Genomic DNA, 20,853 nt, shown 5'->3' with positions numbered 1-20,853 from the left:
TAAGAAATATGATGTTAACAATTCTGTGACTGTACTGTCTTTTTAGTGATTCTGTTGTAATTCTACACTTACCATTTTTAAGAGAAATGTGACACATTTTCCAGTCAGAAACAGATTGTAATTCAGATTCATATCTTCAGAAAACAAGACCTTCTAAGATACCAAATGTGAATGCTGACTCACGGCTAAAATCATGCTGCTATTGCTTACACCCCAAAGAGACGATTTGGATAACGTTACGGCTTTTCACATGCATAATGAATTCAAAATAACGTGCAGTCTTCTTTCCTACTGTATGCTGAATGGTACTGTCCTGAGGGAGAGCTTTTCCTCTTTGGTTGGCTTGGCTTTGAATTAGTTGTAAACCAGGGAATCTCCCATTATTTTAGAATAATTCAGTCCCTATTTGAACCTTGGTGTATATGAGCCTTATTATTTTAAACACCCTTGCTTTTTCTTCTGCTCCTGTATTCACTTTCTTGCACATATATCATCCTTGAATCTGGCAGTGAGTAGGTCTTCGGCTTTCTGCCTTGTGTTTGCACATTTATTCCTGAGACCAGCATCCATACATGTGTAGAAAGACCCCTGAAATTGGTGCTTTGACAGTTCTCCTGGGACAGAGGATTGTGTCCTCAGACAAAAGAATTGGTGGCCTTTTTTAGGAATGTAAGAACACACTGAGGTTTTTTACATGTGAGCCTTTGTGTGGTGTAGACCAGTGCTATTCAAGGGGGGATCTGTGGAGCGGTACTGGGTTGAGAGTCCATAGCAAGTTTCCAGAAAAGAAAGGAAGAGTGATAACCAACAGGCCCAAATATGGTTCCATTTCCTGACACATTGGAGGGACAGCCCCTGCTGCTATGCTACATCAGGCACAAATGTAGACAACAGCAACAAAAAAGAGGCCTGTTCCTCTGCTTCTACAACAGATCCTGGAACTGATGCTCCCCCCAGCCTCTTCATTAGACTTGCAGAAAACAGGAAAGCTTTGCTAGCATTGAAGAAACATTTCCCTGCACCGTGGACATGTGTTAAGATTTCACACCACAAATCCAGGGATTACTAGAAGTGGGCCTGTAGTTTGAGGGGGATCTCTCACACGGTTAAATTTTATCCTTAAGGCTACCTGAGTGCACTAACACCAATCACAGTAACATCTGTGTGTGATGAGCATGGATATTCAATAAATCCAATTGATTCCCCCTCTGCTTTCCAGTGGGTCTTCACTAACATGACAGTGTTTTGAAAACTAGCAATTTATTCTCCCTGATAGCTGTTCCTTGTTGCTGATAACTGGATTGACTGATCTAAGAAGCTCTTGAAAAGAAGGATAGTGTACCTCTATTAGGCAAACCAGAAAGGGGGGATTTGTATGATATAAGAACAATGGATTGCTGATTAATGTGGCTTTTAGCTGGTTAAATATCAGTCTTTATGTACAGTAGTGGCTTTTAAACTTTCTGTCTTTTAGAGGACACTTCCTTTATCAAACATTCTGCAAACCAAATCTGAAATGTTTGTTCCAGTTTCCCAGAGCAATACAGCAGATTCTGGAGTATGTTATAGGATATGTAGTCAGTTCATGTGTGGCCCTGGATGGGACTGTGGGGCTTCATAGAACTGTTGTCCCAGAGGACTTCCCCAAAGCAAAGCCTACACTCCTGCACATAGCACAAGATGATCAGAAATGGAGGCAAACTGTGTGTGTGTGTGTGTGTGTGTGTGTGTGTGTGTGTGTTTAAAGCAAGGCTTCTCTGACTATTCTCACTCATATTTCAGCTGAATAACCCTAGGGATGAGGAAGAAATGTGGTGAGTTTAAATTCCAAAGTATACCTTCGAGATTAATGTCATGGTTGGATATAGGCCTATTGTAAAGATCCATGGCAAAATCCATCCCAACCTCAGTGGGCACCATTTCTATAAACAGAACTGTGCCTGAGATGTTTTGACCAGATGTAGTCATCAGCCACAAAGGCCAGAAGAAGACAACAATTGTGGACATCACAATACCCTTTGAAAACAAGAGTCCAGCCATGAGGGAGGCTAGAGAACATAAACATAAGAAATATGCCCCTCTAGCTGATGTACTGAGACAAAGGGGATATGAGGTCTCTGTCCATGTGTTACTTGTTGGAGCCCTGGGTGTCTGGGATCCAGCAAATGAGCCTGTGCTAAGAGTCTGTGGGGTAGGAAAGCGCCATACCAAACTTATGTTCAAGCTAATGGTGTCAGATACTATTAGATGGTCTTGAGATATTTACACTGAACACATTTCAGGCCACCACCTGAAGTATGAAGAGTCAGACGCTGTTCCTGTAGAGAGGGACAAGCTTGGAAATAATTTCTCTTTCTTTTCTTTTCTTTTTTTTATTTCCATCTTGTTTCAATAAAAGAAACTATTTATATTCTATATGTGGCATGCTACTGTTTAGGCACATTAGTAATGACTTGCTTGTGATCTAAAAGTAAATATATATTTTTGGTCTCTTTTAGTATCCTTTAGTATTCTCTATTTCTTTTAAAATATGTTTTAAGAATTTAACCTATTCTAGGAACGACATTTGCTTTGTATTTACTACTAATATACTGTCTTATTATTTCTATTTGTGATTGCATTCTTTGGATCTGACATGTATTATTTATGGTTTTTATACTGTATTTACAAATATTCTTTAATAAAAGGATTAGTCTGTACTATATCAGCTTCCATGACAAGATGGTCTGGCAGCTGATTTCCCTTCCTTTCCCATATTCGTAGCAGCTAGAACGTGCAGCTCCTGATACATAGGCCAAAAAGATAACTGAAGTTGATGTGCTGTCACTTTCAAGCTCATTGCATAGTGGGGAAACATGGCTCCCCACCCATTGGGTCAGTAGGGGCAGCCACATTTGTACTTCTGCCATCTTTCTGAGACCAGTGGCATATCATCACGTCTTGTCACTCCCAGGAGAAACAGCAACAGTATCTTCAACACGTTAGGTACTAAGCTCTGGCCATCTTCTAACAGGTTCAGGTTTATTTGAAACTCATTGTGGAAACCACTGATCTGAGCAGAGAGTGACCTTTTGTAGTGGTGGCTTTGGCAGCAAGGATTTGCTTTCTAACTAAATCCCCAGTGCTTCTGGGATATTGGCTTTCAAAGCATGTGTACATGAATGAATTTGCAGATTCATAATATTAGGCTCCTGAAACTGCTGTTACAGGTTCTAATGTATCATTTTGATGAAGTGGTTCCTTGCCCCACGCACATCAGAATGTGTCCTGTAAATGCATCATCCATGGATTGTGCTGTTTAGTGCATTTGAGAAGGTTGCTGCACACAACCTATTTGTGAGAAGATTACACAAAGAACTGATGGGTGCAACATGGCTCATGTTTGTGTATGCATTCATGTGTCCTGGGGTCAGCAGACTTCAGGCTTATGGGATCTACTTTTGAATAAAATAACCCAAATCCATCATTTGGAGTCTGGTACCAAAAATGAATTTAGAAAGAAAATATTCTGAGCCCAGGAATCTACCAGAGTATAACAATATTCACAAGACACAAATCCTCTCTGTTTGCCTCAGGTTTTTAGCCAAACAGGAAAGGCAACATTTGATGGACATGGATGCATCCAGAGTAGCTGATGGTTCCCTTGTCAGTGGTCTGGCGAATCTGCTGTAGGTTTTAATATGAACTTATTTTGAGGGGATAGCATTCACAATCTTGGATAGCTCATTTCAAGGCCAGAATAAACCAGAAGCAGGTTCATTATCCCTTTGACATGGAAGAGATGAGCCACCACTGTACATGCCTGGTTTGGTCCACTCACAGACTCCCCTCTTGAGGCTTGATACAGCCACATCACTTACAGAATATTCTGGTTTAGCAAGAACTAGACCGTCTGGGCATCTAGTGAATATCTCGGGTTGATGTGGGGTCATGGTGTCTGTGACAGTGGGGTGAGGGGTGGAGAAACATTTTCATATTTCAAGTGTTTATCTCTTCAGCATTTAGAGTGCTTTAGAAGATTAACATCAGAGGGTGACTGTGGCCTCAGGCAACAGGAGAGAACACTTACAGGCAGCCCCAGCCTTCATAGCCCTCCCCAACTCGTTCACTGTAATAATGTTTAATTAATATAATAAGCCTCCTGCAAGTAGGCAAAAATTACTTATTTTTATAACTCAGACTCAATTTTTCATTTCATTTCCTCTCCCCTGATGCTGCTTATAATTAATTGTTCTTTTTTCTTTCCATAAGAGTTTATGACTGCATATGTTTGGTAAAGAAGCAATTTGCTTTAGATTGCTCCTGTATGGATTGCTGTTCTGCCCATTCAGTCAAAGAGCACTCCACCTGCATTTTAGCCTCTTCTGTGTGATACCCATAAACTCCTGATGGGTATGGTACTTGAGACAGTTTCTGTGGTCTGTGTATGGTGAGCTTCCAGTGAATACCTCCTAAAGCATCAATCATATTTTTCACTGGTAATATGCTTGTGGTGGTGGAGCTTAAGAAGAGTTCATCTGTCAAGGAGGTAGAGAAAGAAATGGCTGGAAAGAAGTTGGGAGAAGGGAAGGTAAACCAGTAGGCATTTAGTTGAAGGAAAGGAAAGGAATGGGTTCATTTTTCCCCTTATCTCAGAACAGAAGAAGATGCATGTGGGAGGGCAAATAACTGTGAGCTAAATCAACTTGTGTTAGGAGCTGCTAAAAAGAGGGAAGGAAGCAATCTAGGTGTGATTTTTAATTTTTTTTCCAGAGAAGGATTGTGTTTTTTGTACCTTAGTAAAGTATAAGAGTTAATGCCTAGGGATCTGTATGACTGCATCATGAATTGCAGATATCTTAGGGGGTAGGTGTGCATATGTTGTCATTCAAGTGAAAAAAATGCAGTTTGCACATGGTCATGTATTTTAGGAGTCACCTTTGCAGTGCAGACAGATTTTAAGTTTTATACCTTGTGAGCCCTAGCAAACAACAAACAAACAAAAATTGAATTTATTTGTCATAGTGGCTGATTGTTTGTTGTTTGCATAGATATTTAGCTGGACATTTGACTTTGTTCTTTTCTGAGAAGATGGAGTTGTGACAAGCATGTTGATTGCCAGAAAGAGGGATATAGGCCTGAAGTTGAAAGCTGCTGAGAAAACAAGGCTGGTAGAGATTATCCTGTACGTAATGTGGGCACAATGGAGAGAAAGATTCATTTAAAGCTTCCAAAGCATGTCCTTTCCTCTTGCATAGACAACGGGAGTCTCTGATATTTCCAGTCAATGACTGCAGATCATGGGGACGCCATTTCCTGTTTTGTGCTGATGCTGGCAGGGAAGTAGCAAGGGACTGGGTAGCTGGGTGGGAAGGGACTGAACCTTGTTTCCAGCTAAAGTGCCAGGGAGATAAGCTCTCTCAGACACTTCATCCAGGCATCTGGAGATGCCAAGACTATAGCCATACCCCAATTTCATCTTGGTTTCAAGTGGAGGCGGGATCTGGCCCACACCACAAAATCCTTCCCATTTTAAAGATTTGCGGTGGAATCCAGTGCATATCTTCCCTGTAAGAGTGTATGTAATTTAAGTGGTTTGAACAGTCATTTGGGAGTAAATCATTGCAGCTGAATTACCAGTAGTGATGCATAGTTTACATACTTGAGGCATGTTGTGGCTCAGTTGTAGAACAGAGTGTGCTTGTAAAGGGCCCTGGTTTTAACAACTGACATTTTCAGTTTGATGTACCATTGTACCATTGACCTATTGCATGAATTCCTGTTTCTGAAACCAAGCAGGGAACTGAGAACCTGGACAAGCCAAATGAGTGTTGAGCAACTGTGTTATTGCCAGTTCTCTTATGCAGCATGCTGGTGACACAGCATAGAGAAGGACTCCAGCATTGGTGCATCTGTGGACTGTTGTGTCATGTATGAATTAAATGCAGAAACAAAACTATTCTATCTGTGTGTCATTTCCATAGGTTATAACATATACTGTTACAGCCTTCTCAACCAACATACCCTACAGATGTGTTGAACTAAAATCCACACCCCTTCCAGATAGGGATGGTGAGATGTATAGTCCAACACATCTGGAAGACTTCAAATTGGGGAAGACAGTTCTGGATTAGAAAGAATGCATTGCATTTAGAAGCACAATGGCACACACCTGTGCTATTGTGAATAACCACCAGCTTGTCTGTAGTCTGAAAGAATATGTTTCAGGGACATGAAGATTTATAATCTCATAGTGGTGAGCTGTTGTGACAAGTGGCTGTTAAACAATGTAGCCAGAGTTTCCTTGCCATAGGAAGTTTGTTTCTAATATCTATCTACACTGCTTTGAGATTCTTGGACTGTTCTTGGAAGGCCCTCTGTTTCAACTTTGAGCCAGGCTTGTGTGCTCTTTCTTGTTTGAGCCTCTGAGGTAAGATCTTACAGAACTCCCTGGAATTATGATATATAATGCCACCCTTACAAGAGCAGTTCTGAAAACATTTGAAATGTTTTGCCCTATTAAAACTTTTAAATATATATTTATTTTTATTTGGGAGGGCAAGAAGAACCAATATGCCGTTAAACCTCTTCTTAAAGAAATGATGGGGCAAAATGCTTTCTTCTTTCATGGCAACTGTTTGCTCATTTTATTAGATTAAAACAAAAACCCCAAACACTCCCCCTTTAAAACAGACTCTCTTGTTTTATGCGAATTGGAAGAAGAATTGTCATATTGTTCAATTTCCACTCCCTTATACTTTTCCAACCCCTACTCACCCCCGCCATATCTAAAAGACAGCATTAGGCCTCAGGCAATAAAGAATGAAGACAAATAAACCCCTGCTTTCTCTTCAAAGAAGTCTTGAAATCTGGCAGCCCCAGCTTCACCCCTCTCCCTCCCTCACTGGAAAGCCATTGGGCAACTGTTTTCATTCTGTGGCCTGGACGATCCTGTGCTTCTGAAACACTAAATGGTCCCTCTGTGTTCAGTGTAAAAGGCCTGTGGCTACAAATAGGATACTTCCATAGAGGCAGCATGGTGTGCTCCTTAAGAAGTGCATGGATAATGCTCTGGCTTCTTCGTAGGCTAGCCATACAAAACAAACTTTAAATAGAGTGGAATGAAAGAGAAGATCAGGTTCTTGCCAAATTTCTAAACAGAAGAGGAAGTGTTGGTGTAGCAATATCACCTGAAAGAAGTTCAATTAGTAAAATCTGCACAAAAGAAGCACTTGGTCTCCTGATGCCTTCTTGATTTCCATTTCATGTGTGAGTGTCCACCCACACAGTTTTACAGCTCTCTCTTTTGACATTGGGGATGACTCCTCCAGACACACACTGCTTTCATTCCATTTTTTCCAAGATAGTCTTTCAGGCAGCTTCATGTTTCCTTTTTTAGCCCCATGTTCCTTGTACCTCCAGCTTCACAGATTATCTCCATGCCATCCCCTGAAAGCTCCTGTTACATGCATCCTTCAGTCCTCGAGCCATGTGGAGAGATTGCAAACATTTTTTCCCTATGGATTTTCACATGCCTTCCATAGGCAAATAGATTCCCCCGTTAGCTGCGGTGACAGAGTTTCATACATCATCCAGTCAAACCAGGCTTAAGCTACAACTGCCTCTGCACGTTTACCTGGGAGTGTATCTGGTTGATCCTTCAGACAGGGCAAATGTTGTTGGAGGTTGCAGTAATTTGTACCAGTAGTTTTTGTTTTTCTAGTTTGCAAGCAGACACACAGGCAGCACCAACCAGCTATTTATTTATTAATTTGTTTTGATATAGGCAATCTAATTCAATACCAACATAATAAAACATTCAGAAAAGGAAAAGAAGGGGGAAAAAAGGAAAGGATATAATACATACAAGTGTGTGTGCTCCCTCCTCTCTCACATACACACACATGCTAAATCTAAAACAGCATGCTAATGCACTAAACTAATACACTAAACTAATGGTTCTCATATATATATTTTAGCCATGGGGACACCCCCCTTACTTCTACATGCAAATGTCGCCCCCTGCACCATAATATATGAATAAAAATATTTTATTTATTCAGTTGGGCATTTTCATTTACACATGTATATTCATATTTTAACATTTTATAAGGAAATAACATCATTCAAATTAGAACAGGTTTATTTAAGTAAAATTAATCCTTAACTCAGCACACGTAAATTTTACACATAGAAAGGTTTGGACGAGGAGGAGGAGAAGGGGTCAGCGCTTCCACGTCCCGTGCCGCCCTTGAGCAATTCTCACACACCCCTGGAGGTCCTGTCCCATTGCTTGAGAACCATTGCACTAAACTAAATAATACAAACTGATACATTAAACATTATCTAGCTATAGCACAAAAGGGCTCTGGTCCCCCAGTCCAAACGATAATGAAAGAAAAAAAAATCCAAAAACAGAAATATATTATTCCAGCATTGCAGAACCAACTAAATAATTTTACTGAGTTTACTAGTAACATTAACCACAAATGTAACTTTACATCGTTAGATTTCTTATTGCTCAAAAAGGCCATAAATCATTCTAATTCTTTCAAAAACTCTTCAACTAGCTTGTCCTTTAAAGTCCATGTTAATTTGGCAATTTGGGCTAATTCATCAACCTTTATAATCCATTCTTCCATTGTCAATGCCTCAATTTCGGTGGCATGGTTACTTTTGGTATGATAAAGGTAAGGTACATGCTGGTTTTAAAATCATTGTATTACTCTTCTGTGAATCTGGTACAACTAGAAGCAGATATTATTTCCTAAGATAATTTTAGGCAACACACTACAGGAAGCTTTTTTGAGGAATGAATACATTAAAAATTGGAGAAGCTGAAAGCTTAAGTCAAGAGATACCCTTCTCAGAGAAGGCAGAGATCTTAACTGATTCATTTAAGGAGAGATTTAATCAAGATTAGAGAGCTCTAGCCATAGAGGCAAGAGAAAATGGGTTTTATTTGGAATTGTGTAAGGATGAAGATCATGTAATTTAAAAAGTGTATACGCACTTTTTGAAACTAGAAACAGAAAATAAATCCATCAAAGATTATATGATAAGGTGGGTGCAAAATTTGGGGCATAATATTCAAATAGATGTATATAAGATATAAAATGTATCTTGTGTAGTAATTTAAAAGAAAATAAGCATAAGATGATGTACAGATGATATTTAATTTCAAATAGGTTGTTAAAAATGCCTAACATTGCTTCAGTTCAATGTTGGGGTTATCAAGATAAGGAGGAGCCTTTTTTTCACATGCGGTCAAGTTGCAAGAAAGCAAGAAAATATTGGCCTGAGATCTATATATTAATTCAAACCATTTTAGAGGTACAGAAATGTTTTTGTTGGGTATTATGGACAAGGAATTAGAAAGTAAATATGGATTACTTCTTAGATATAGGAAGAACACTGCTCAAACTTGGAAACAAACTGAAAAAACCAGCAGTTCCTGATGGCAAGTAGGGAGCACTTGCTGCTTCGCATCAGCCTGGAAGAGCTTTAAGTGGAGCTTAGAATTGCATGGTTTGTTACTCAGAAGCCAAATTTCTCCACTGGGAGGCCAAGCAGTAGAACTCTGTGACTTCAGCCAGGCAAGAAGGCTGTCCCACTGAACCAATTAGATGAATATTTATGAAGCATACATAATGTTATGGAAGATGATGAATTGAACCCTATTCTTTAAATATGTTTGGGAAGAGGAAGGGGATGATGATGAGAAAAGTTGGATCTCAGTGGTAGAACATGTGATTTTCTGCAGAAGGTTCCAGATACATTCTTTAGTTCCTCAGGGTACAGGCTAAGAAAGATTCTTGTCTGAAACCCTGAAGAGTCACTTTCATTGACAGCAGGCAATAGTGAGCTACAGGAACCAGTACTCTGGATCTATCTAGGCCTTGTCTGTTCTGGCCAGGATATTCTGCGGACAGCCCACAGTATCCTGGCCCCACAACTGCCCTAACATGCCCCTGTTACCATGGCCTCTGTTTCCACACTGCCAAGGCTGAGTCACCCAGCATGTACACTGCTGTCATGAGTTGCTCACTTCTGAAGTCAGAATGAGGCATCCAGGTGATAAGGACAAGGTTGAGCACCTAATTTTGACCTTAGAATGAACAACCTGCAGTGGTTGCTTGGCCAGGCAGCTTGGTGGGACACCCATGCAGACAGCCGCTGTGATACATAAAGAGAAGACTTCAGATCTTCCAGATAAATTATTATAATTGTATTAAGGCTTTTAACTCATATTTCTAGTGCAGAAAGTGCCAGACATCATCCGGTTTGCCTGCACCAGAACTGGAGGTTGAGATGTGGATCGTCCAAATTGGACCACAGCAAAATGTTTGGGGCCAGGCCTTTGGCTCATGCAGCCCAAGTCAGTGTCTTGTGGTAGGAGGTACTACTGTTCAGTGTATGAAAAAGGTACCAGGTTACACCTCTGACAGCTCCATGTATAGCTGGAAAAATGACCCTGTTCTGAAGCTCTGGAAAGCTGCTGCCAGTAAGTGGAGACAATACTGAGCTAAATGGACTAATGGTCTGACAAATGACAAGGCAGCCTTTATTGTTAGTTGTATTGCTTAAGTAATTAATTATATAATTTTAATTAATTATAATTTGATTATTACTATTATTGATGTTAGCCTTTAAAGAACATTTATAAAGCACATCAGCATGCCTCTCCCCCCCCCCCCCCCCAAACTGTATATATCAATCTGTATCCTACATGAAGATTTGTGCGGGTGTAAGATACAGACTCAGGCAGCTCTGGCGTAAGGGAAACTAATCCTTGCTCCTTGCAGTCTGTATATAAGTATATAAATAAAGCCAAATATCTTTATAGTAGATTGGGAGGAGAGTAGGAGCAGCAAGTTGCTTCACTTATGCTGCCTGGTGATTTCAAGACTGAGACAAAGTTGAGCTAGCAACTTTGTCTCCCTTTTCCCCCACAACCCTAGTTACATTACAGATCTGAACATTAAGACCCAATTAATGAATTGTATGAGGTGTTATCCTACTGGTGACAGTTGTAGCAAAACCAAAACCAGGGATTTCCATGGTTATAGGTAGATATATCTGCTGATTTTGGGCCTATCATCTCTTGAACACAACCAGCACACATTTTACACACTGGCATCTCCCAGACAAGCTTGCATTTCATGTAATATCACTCCAATAACCCATGGGGGTGATGGGATTTGAGCGTACTTCTTCTGTTGTCTGGGAAAGAAGGTGAAGAAAAAACTCCTGTTTTTGCCTAGGTGTAACATAGAAGCCATTGAACTGACTTAACAATGATAAATGATACATCATTTAGTGGACTCAGTATGGGACAAGGCAGTGAAAACCTCCCTGGTGTATGCGTGTGTGTGTTTGTGTTCCAGGGTAGGATGAAGAGATAATGCCAGAACTGAATCCTACATGTTACACATGCACAATTCAAATACAAGCAAAAATGTATGCAGAGCCTACTAGCCTCTTGCTTTGCATGTGAGCATTACACAAAAAGGCTGTTAGCTTGATTATTAGAGAGATTCAGTAGGTTACAGTAACAGGACTCCAGATAAACTTAGTGGGAACTGCAGTCAATGCGCTGTTCAGAGAAATCAAGCTTGATTAAAAGAGATTGAAGCGATGGGCCAGATCATCTTACTGGCTCCTCCAAATTACATTAAAGGCTTGACTTTGTGCAGGCTTGCAGTGTTGTAAGTCTTCATTGATTTGGCTGATAGATGGATTTTTATTTAGAAAATAAAATGGTGATGACTTGGCAAGTAAATTAACAGGTAATCAAATTGAGAAGATGCTTTCCTGTGAGACGAGATGCCCACCTGGTATAAATATTGCATTTATTGTGGATTGATTTCTCTTTTAGCCAGACAAGGCTTCTGCAGGGTAAGATGCATATCATGGAGACTGGGTAGAGTTTTAGTAGCATGGACTCAAATTGGCTTACCTATATGTTTATTATGTCAGATCTTTACAGTCGAAAGGGATTTGATCCTCCTAGAAACCACAAGTTAGGCATTGGTTTCCTCTGTTTTAACATTCCAGAGAAATGGGAGGTTGGGGATGAGTCTTTTCAGATGCTGATGCTGCATTCTTTGCAACTTTTTCCCCTCTAGCATGAACATATACCCTGCATAGGGTTGCCATATTCCAATCCCTCATATCCAGGCATCTAAGTTGATGTTATGCAAATTATTATAATTATGCATGTTATTAATTTGCATTCTGATTATGAAAATTCAACACATTAACCATTACACTTTTTCTACCATTATGTTTCAACCTCAGTACTAGTACCAAGCTAAGAGCTCCCCCCTCATGCTTGTGTAATAGCAGGGTGGGATGAGGCTCTCCCCAGTGTCCGTCTTCTTGCACAGTTTCTTGCTTCATTGCTACAGCCCCATTTTAACATATCCATTGGGCTGTAATGAAGGATTTACTGCTTTAACTGGCCTAGCTGTCTGGGACATTTTATAACTCCTTCAATCCGGGGTTTCCCAGGACAAATAGCAACCTTAACTCTGTGTTGGCTGGAACGTAAATTTAACAGAGTGGCTCTGTCCTACGCCAGCAGGAGTCTTGCATGTTTACAAATTGTGTAGCAGAAAGTCAGCAGCATTTGTAATGGATGTGTGTGAAAATGCTCATCAAGATCAGACTCCCAGAATCCTCAGCCATCATAACTACTGTCCATTCTGGCTGGTGATTCTGGGAGCTGTAGACTCAAGAAAGCAAACTTTCCAAGCACTGTTAAAGACTTCAGTTATGCCACAGACAAACCCCTTGGAATAACCAGAAACTGGCGCCACTATCAAAAGCTTCCATTTCATTTCCTAAGCAAAGCAAAGGAGCTAAAGGCAGGCTAGTTTTGATTTTGTAAGAATCAGTTCTGAACAAGATGAAGCAGTTGTGAAAAACTCAGGGCAAATCTCTGTAGGCAGTAGTTGGACATTAAGACTTGTAGGATAGGTATGTAATTTGTTCTCTTTAAAAAAAAAGAGGCAGGAATGTGGAGCTTATTTTCCTTTTGCAAGCCAACTGTTGAACTGTCTCTACTAACTCTGCAATTAAAAGCATGCTGACCTGAAGAAGCAGTGTGGATGAACAGAAATATTGGCTTTGAATTGTCTTGGGTGGATCGCCTGCAAGATAACTGATGTCTGGTGAAAAAGCAGCACCTAAGGGCCATTGTTGAGATTGGTTATTGGTTTCTGTGCATCTTACATGATCTGTTTTGTTGGAAACAATCCCATCTGTGCTTCAGAAACCATCTTCCTTGGGAAATTGACTTTGACAGAGGAAGGGTGGCAGATTTACACAATGTGCTGTTAAAATATATAAAATGCCCCACTAGCTTGTAATCTGTGGGATTCCCAGTTCTCACACTGTGTTAAACTATATTTTTCCAGGACACCCCACTGGCAGGAAAGAGAGAAACAGATACTTAATGTTACCTGTGAAACCTTCTCCTGTTAGCCAGGTGATTTGTTTAGCTTTCCAGATGGCTGTTTGGGAAGATCAGTCCATGATTTACCAAGGTGCTTACACTGTGCTGCCACTTCCTGAGCATCGCTTAGTGGAACATTCCTGCTGCTCTTGCTCAGTGGAAGCCAGATAGCCTCATAAATCTCCTTGCAAAGCAACAGCAGCAGCAAACAGAAATTCTGTATGTGGGGTGCGCTCAGCCCTTGAGGAAACCATCTTTTGAACACCTGATGATGTTCAGTATCAGCTTTATACACTGCCTCTTTGCTAGAACCAAATTCTTCTTAAAATCAAAGAGACAAGAAGGGGGATAAAACACTTTTTCTATCCTAAAGGTATTATTCAAAGATTTTTGCAAAATCACCTTTCTTCAAACAGTTCAGAGTAGGGGTGTGTGTGTGTGCGTGCATGCGTGCGTGCGTGCATGTTAATTGCTTTGCTTCAGGTTCCTCCATTCTTTTGCTGCCTGTTTCTGTCTTTCCATTAACTGTAAAAAAATAAAAATAAGAATGACTGGAATGGCTGGGCTGAGGCAAGATGCCTTGGCAATTAGTTTTTTGGCAGGCCTTATTTATTTGACCACAAGACTTTCCTGAGATTCTTCCAGACATTAGAATGACTGGCCAATTAAATCTTAAAGTCATGTAGGAGCAGGTACAGCCTACTGCCTCATATCTATGTACTCATATCTACAGTACAAAGATGAAGAAACCCTGATGCCCACTGGACCAGATCCGTAGTCATATGTGGGGTGACAGCTCTTGAGTTGCTCAGAGTGTAAGCAGGTATACTTTCCATCTGTGGTTTGGGCTGGTCATAGTAACCTTGGACAAAACACCTCCTTCAGTGTCCTTTGGTTCCTTATTCTCCTTGCAACAAATGTCTCCCTCATTTTGGACAGCCTGAGTCTCCCTTTCTTTTCTTTGAGCTAATTGTTATTGTAATGGAGCCATGGAACCCAGATATAAAGTTGACTGTGCTTTGAACCTTTGCATGGAATTTCAATCAGCTGGGCTTCTCTCACTGCTATAACACTATCAGTGCAATTTAAAAATTGTTTAATAAATAAAAGATAAAAATGCAATGGGAGGAAGATGCACTTGAATCCCTCTCTTCTGTCCATCTAATAAAGATGTTCTAACATTGTCCCTAGTTAATGGAATGACCACAGAAACCAGACTTGCTTGCTATCCCTTAGCTCCACTGTACTCAACTTCCAGCATACCCATCATTATTTACTTGCATGCTCAAAGGGCCTTGGACAGAGTTCCTTACCAAAGATTGGTGAACAGACCTAGGAGTCAGAGAATAAGAAGAGATGATCTTATGGCTCAGTAACTGGCTGAAGATCACAAAGAAGAGTGTAAGATTAAATTGACAGTTCTCTCAAGGAAGGATAGTGTCTTTCAGGTGTTCCTTAAAATTGGAAAAGCTTCCTACCCAAAACATGGCCTGCATGGTCAGTGCTGGACAAAAATAAGGGTGTCTTCTTCATTCCCATTCCACTTTCCATAACATGGCAACTTAAGGTTGGCTCATGCATTGGCATACATAACAGCTCCTCTACAGTTGATGGCTGTCAGCTGCATGAATGAACTGATCCATTGAAAAGCATTGTTGGTGCTGATATGAAAATTCTGTTTGTGAAGCTGTATCTCAATTCACATGCTCAGAAAGCTACTTGATAGTACAGCAAGCATCAAGTAGCGAATGCATACCTGTGAATAGTCCTGTCTGAGATCTTGTGGAATTATACTAGAATGCTTTTTAAAGCAATTCATCAGAATGTTGTTACTGTTGTTTTTTCTCCCCTTTTAAAGTGTGGGAAGTGGTTAAATAGTTGATTTAAGCAATGGGTTTATCTGGAATAATTTTGGTTTAAAACAAATGTGTGTGTGTGTAATGTCATCTGTGTTGATACTTAATCAAAGAGGTATTGTTAAGGACTTTATGGGACATTGGTTTCTGCTTCAGAAAGCTTAGTCTTTGCTTGACTAATTCCTTTTGAATCAAAGACAGTATCTCCTTTTTAACCGTGAAAACCAACAACTATAGGAAGAAGAGGAACAAAGATGTGAGCAGATATATTTAATAGTTTTAGAACATATATAGCATTTGAAATTGGTGTCTGGATGGACTCACTAGCAAAGCAATTTTGTCTTCAAGATAACTGTATGATTGTTGTTTGGATTCTTCTTGTATTTTATCTGTTCTTATCTATTCTTAATGTATCGTTTAAAAAAAAAGCTCTTGAATGGAGGAACCGTTGCTTATTGATTCTATCTCCTTGCCACTTTCACACAGAGGCTACAAAAATTCTTTTTGCTTCCTCAGCTCATGCTTACCCCAGAGGGGACCACTTGTCTCTGGGGGACCCTGCAGTATAAAACCTAGGAAACAAGTTCAAGATGAGCTGTTACCTCACTTTAGATGCTGAGAGGGAGGAAGTGCATTACCTCAAACCCATTTTAGTTAGCCTTTTAAAAACTAACCAAGCAATTTGGACCCCATACACATAGGCCCAGCACATGTACTAACATTCCATATGTGAGTGTTCAGCAAACACAAGATGGAAAATTGCTGTGCCACTTGGGTAGATGTCATCTTCCTTTCCTACACGATAGAGGATAAGTTCCTAACTTATGGCAAATGGGACTCCTTTTGTCCATTATGTGATTCAGTGGTTAATCCTGTGAGAAAGACGGAGGGGAGAACAATTTTGCTGATTCTCCCTCTTCCCACAGCCCCACTCACCCACTGTTCCAAAGTGCTCCCCATCTCCCCAGAGTAGGTTTTCCAAGGATAGAATAGGCTGTAGGGAAAAGGGAGAATCAGCTCCCTTTTACCCTGTAAGTAAAAGTCCATTCAGAGGATGCTACTTCCTACTGGAACAAACTCTTTGGGATCCCAGCTATACAGCCGCCTCCGCCGCCGCCACCACCACCACCACCCCTGGGATGTGAAATATATATCATTGGATTCTCCAGTTGCATGGCTGCTTTGAGGGCCTATAAGTGTCCCTCTCTTATTGGTCCTTTTGGCAGGAAAGCCAAAGAAGTGGTGGAGTGTCTGGACAAATTTCACTCTGACTCCCTTGATGTAGCTTCTCTAAATCCAGTGACATTTTGATTACATGTTTTTAATGAAGAGGGCTACATTATGATACTACTTGTGTGGATGTAGAATTTCTGGTGCCAAAGTGACACTCGAGTGCCTGACACCTATTAATTTCTATGGAAGATAAGTGCCTAAGAGCAATTTTGCCTTTGAAAATCTACTTCTTCAAACTGAGTTCTCATCAAACTAGATGTCAATCACTTTTCAAGTCTGGGAATTATAAAAAATAGCTTGAGTCAAAGGGCCACCATGAGCTATTCAGCTTATTGAAGCAGGTACAGCTATGGAGAATCAGTTTGTTCCTGATAGAAGTTCAGACCTAGCAACACATTTGGAAAGGGTTAATGCGACGAATCATTCAGAAGATTAAATGTCTCACCATATGACAATGCATTGGCCTTCCCATAATGGACCTCAAGTCTGTCTTGCTGAAATCTAGCAGGTTGAATGGATCCGGACCATGTACTGCATTCTTGCATGAGTTTCTTGTCCATCGTATAAGACATGAATTCTAAGTAAATAAAACCCATACTGTTAAGAAAATTGAAATTCCTTCATAGTTGAGCCAAGAAACAAAACAAATATATAAATAATCATAAAGGGCCAATGGACTGGGACTTTACTATTTGAGGTTTCTACCTCTAACAAAGGTGAAACCATTCTTTTCTTTTAAATTGGGACTGCATTGGCATGTTTTGCCTTAGCAACAGTTAAAAGTTGTCCTGATGAAAAAGCATGGAGGCTTCCTGAGAAATTCAGTGTTCTCTTCCTAACAAAGGAGGTTGCAGCCCCTCAAAGGATCTGAGACAAACTGGATCTTAAAGCCGGTAACTTTTTGTCTTGCTAATGAAATTTAAAGTTTATTTTCTGGACTTTAAAAATCTCCCAGTACCCACCTGCATGAATACTCTTACATGTATACTATGCATTTTGGTTGGTCCAATAAAGGTATCACTGTTTTTGGTGAATTTTGGATGTTATTATACTTAGCTATAAGGCTAACACAGCGATCTCTGGAGAGAGAGAGAGAGAGAGAGAGATTAGGCTAACTATGATACCATAGCATTTAGAATGCAAGGGTGGCTGTGAAGGCTGGTTTGAAGGATCCTAATTTGAAGCTTTAAAAATGAAAGGAGGGAAGGTACAACATATTTAATAACCTGATGTTAAAGGAAAGATTACTGTTGCAACTTTGTGGAATCTGGCCACTGCTCTATAGCCTATGTCAGTTCATTTGAATATGAAAATTAAAAAAACAAAAACCTGCATAGCAGTGGCATTGCGCTAAAGACCAAGTCTTCTAAGGTTTAAAGCAGAGCATAATTATTTTCCTTTGCAGTAAAGGATAGTTCAAAAGGCAATGGCCACAATCCAACACATATTTGGGTGCACTTAATCCAATTGATTTCAATTAGGCTTAAGCATATCTAATTTTGTACTGGATTGTGTCCAATGCATGTAAGGTACGAGAAGGTCAATAATTGGAAGACTTGTAACAGCAGTTTGGGCAATGCAAAACACACACACACACAGAGAGAGAGAGAGAGAGAGAGAGAGAGAGAGAGACTTCTTGTCTGTGGTAAGCATGCTTGTGAAGAGAAAGGATAGGCTTAATCCCTTTTCCCCTGACATCTAGTTTTCTTTGTTGGGGGGATTTTATTTGTACAGAGACACATTCAGTAATGTGAATCACACCTGCAGTCTGGAGAGGTACAGCCCTGGCACTAGATTTACCACTAGACCTTGTAAAAAGACATCAGTTGACAACTGAAAGTGATACTAAATGCTCAGATAATTTCCCTATTGCTTAAAAGGCAGAATTAATTGAGTTTTGTAATCTCATTTTTATAAACAATCCTAGATATTGTGTCAAATGGTGATGTACACACACACACACACACACACACACACACACACACACGTATTTTAAAATTGAAATTGAAATTATAAAACACTTGAATTCCCCCATCCCTTTGGTAAATCTTCACAACTCCCCAATTGCCTCATCCTACTCTTTGTGCCCTAATGAAATCAACCACAAATAATCCCACTGCATTTGAGCCATGTTAGTCTCCTAACAACAATATGAATTGCTTACCTTTCTTTCTCACTAAATTACGTTATGGAATCCATCATCTATGGCAAAGATAAGAAAGCAGGCTAATGATATGAAGCCCTCATAAGCCTTTTTCTGTCACATTTGAAGGCATCTCAGGTATTCCACCACCCACCCACCCTATGTTTGGAAACCAAAAGACTTTCTCTTGAATGGTGGTTTGTTCTTACAGGCTTACAGAGTTGGCCAAGAGGTGGTTGTTTCTCTTCAAATAAACTACATTTAACCAGTCTACATTTTACCACCTAAATATATTTGTTCCAGTCTCCAGTCTAACGTTGATCATCCTTTATCCAAAATGCTTGAGACCAAAAGTAGGCTGGTTTTTTTTTTGTTTTTTTTTTTTTGGGGGGGGGGGCGTTAATTTAATTTATTTTATTTTGGAATACCTGTATTTCTCCAGAAACTGGAGAGAGAGAGACTGAAGATCTGTGAAATGGCAGGAGACATGGATCCCTGTTGTTTCACAGATTCTCACATTTCTCTCCTCCTGCGTCTCTCTCCAGCCTCTCAGATATAATACAGATACATTCTACGCTACTTGTGTTGTAATTCAAAAATGTTTTGGATTTTGGAGTACTTCAGATTTCAGAATTCCAGATAAGGGACATTCAACCTGTACTATAAAAGGGAAGCACAATTGCTGTCTTGTTCAGTGGTTGGCAAAATTTGAGGGTTAAGGGAGGAGGGAAGTTTTTCATGGCATTGCAAGCGGCAAGTGGAATGGGCCAATCACTCCCCATTGTTGTGCCTATGAAGGGGTGGGCACTGACAGAAGAAAAAGTAGTAATATGATACTACTACATATCCTTAGCCTTCCAAGGGTGCCATAGAAAGCTCAAGGACAGAGCTTTACCCTCAGCCAAAAATATGCCAATATCCCCATTATGGCCTGAATATTTGCTCCATGTCTTTGAATAATCTTTACTTAGATCAGCGACAGCAACAACTTCATCCTACTGTTTGTGCTCGAGGGCTAATCATCTGCAGTGTGAAAAGAGGGAAAGAAGGAAAAGAGAAAGATGATGAGTACTATTCTGCTTTGCTTATCATCAACTAAATTGTCAGCTAGGCTCTGATTGCAAAGTATTAACTACCTGGTGGTGGGGTGGGGTGGGGCAGAGAGTGGAAAGCAAAAGCAAAAAAAAGACCTCCTACACACACACAGTGAGTTTGTCTTCCCAGTCCTAAGAAGAGTCTGTAATGTTGACAGGTGGCGGGGTGGTGAAGAGAGTGGTAGGGATCAGCTGCTGATTTATAAGACAAGCAAATTTAAGAGAGAATAAATATGAGTTGTCGTCCCCCCCCTCCGCCAGCAACCTCTGATAATGTCATGATTACAGAGTCAATTTTTCCTCACCGATTACAGCACTTTCACTTGTCCTAATTATGTCAATCTTTTGCCTTAAGCTTTTCAGTATCTTAATCAGCAGAGTTCCATGCTTGTAGCTGCTGGTGAAATAGACATCCTCCTTACTGATCTGTCTCCATCAATGGAATATACTGTCTTTCTATCCAGCGAACCTACTCTCCTCTTGCTGTGATTAGTCTCTCTACATATTAGCAACTTCTGTGAATGGCATGAAATATTGGGCTTGTTTTGCCAATACCAGGGTGAAGGTAGGAAAGGTATTTCCTTAGAACACTGATGTCTTTTAAATCAGCATGGTGTAATAGTTTGCGTGATGGACTGGGACTCCAGAAGACAAGGGTTTGAATCTCCACTTGGCCATGGAAAGCAACTCAGTGAGCTTGGACCTTTGAGTTGCCATAAGTTGGAAATGACTTGAAGGCTTATCACAACAGCAACAACAACATAACTGACACTGATGCTATTTACAAGTGGACAGCATGCATGTTTATTTAGAAGTGTCTCTATCTGTGACTAGTGGGTCTTGCTCTTAGGAAATATGCATAGGATTCTGCCTTTAATCTGTATTCATTTCCACTGCCAACAAATAATGGGAAATATTTTCACTCTTCCTTCTGCATGAGATTTTCCTTTTGTTCTGCTCCTAGCTACAAGTACCTAGCTTATAGAACTGATAACCTTGTAGGGTTGGGGGAAGAGGGAGGAAACAGAACTCACATGTCTTCAAAGCCAGTGCAACCAGCACAAATTTACCAGATGAAACTTTTCCTAG

General features: G+C 40.2%; 1 protein-coding gene across 2 annotated transcripts in view; it reads left to right on the top strand.

Moving 5' to 3' along the window:
* NRP2 (neuropilin 2) overlaps window positions 1-20,853 on the top strand; it is a 229,475-nt gene that overhangs the window by 150,190 nt on the left and 58,432 nt on the right. The gene's annotated exons all lie outside the window — the stretch shown is intronic.

This window comes from Sceloporus occidentalis, unplaced genomic scaffold (genome assembly GCF_023333645.1).
Source record: "Sceloporus occidentalis isolate IW3139 unplaced genomic scaffold, rSceOcc1.0.p SCAF_4, whole genome shotgun sequence".
In the NCBI taxonomy this organism is placed as follows: Eukaryota; Metazoa; Chordata; class Lepidosauria; order Squamata; family Phrynosomatidae; genus Sceloporus; species Sceloporus occidentalis.
The sequence above is the reverse complement of the archived record's forward strand: the minus strand, read 5'-3'. Positions and strand labels throughout refer to the sequence as shown.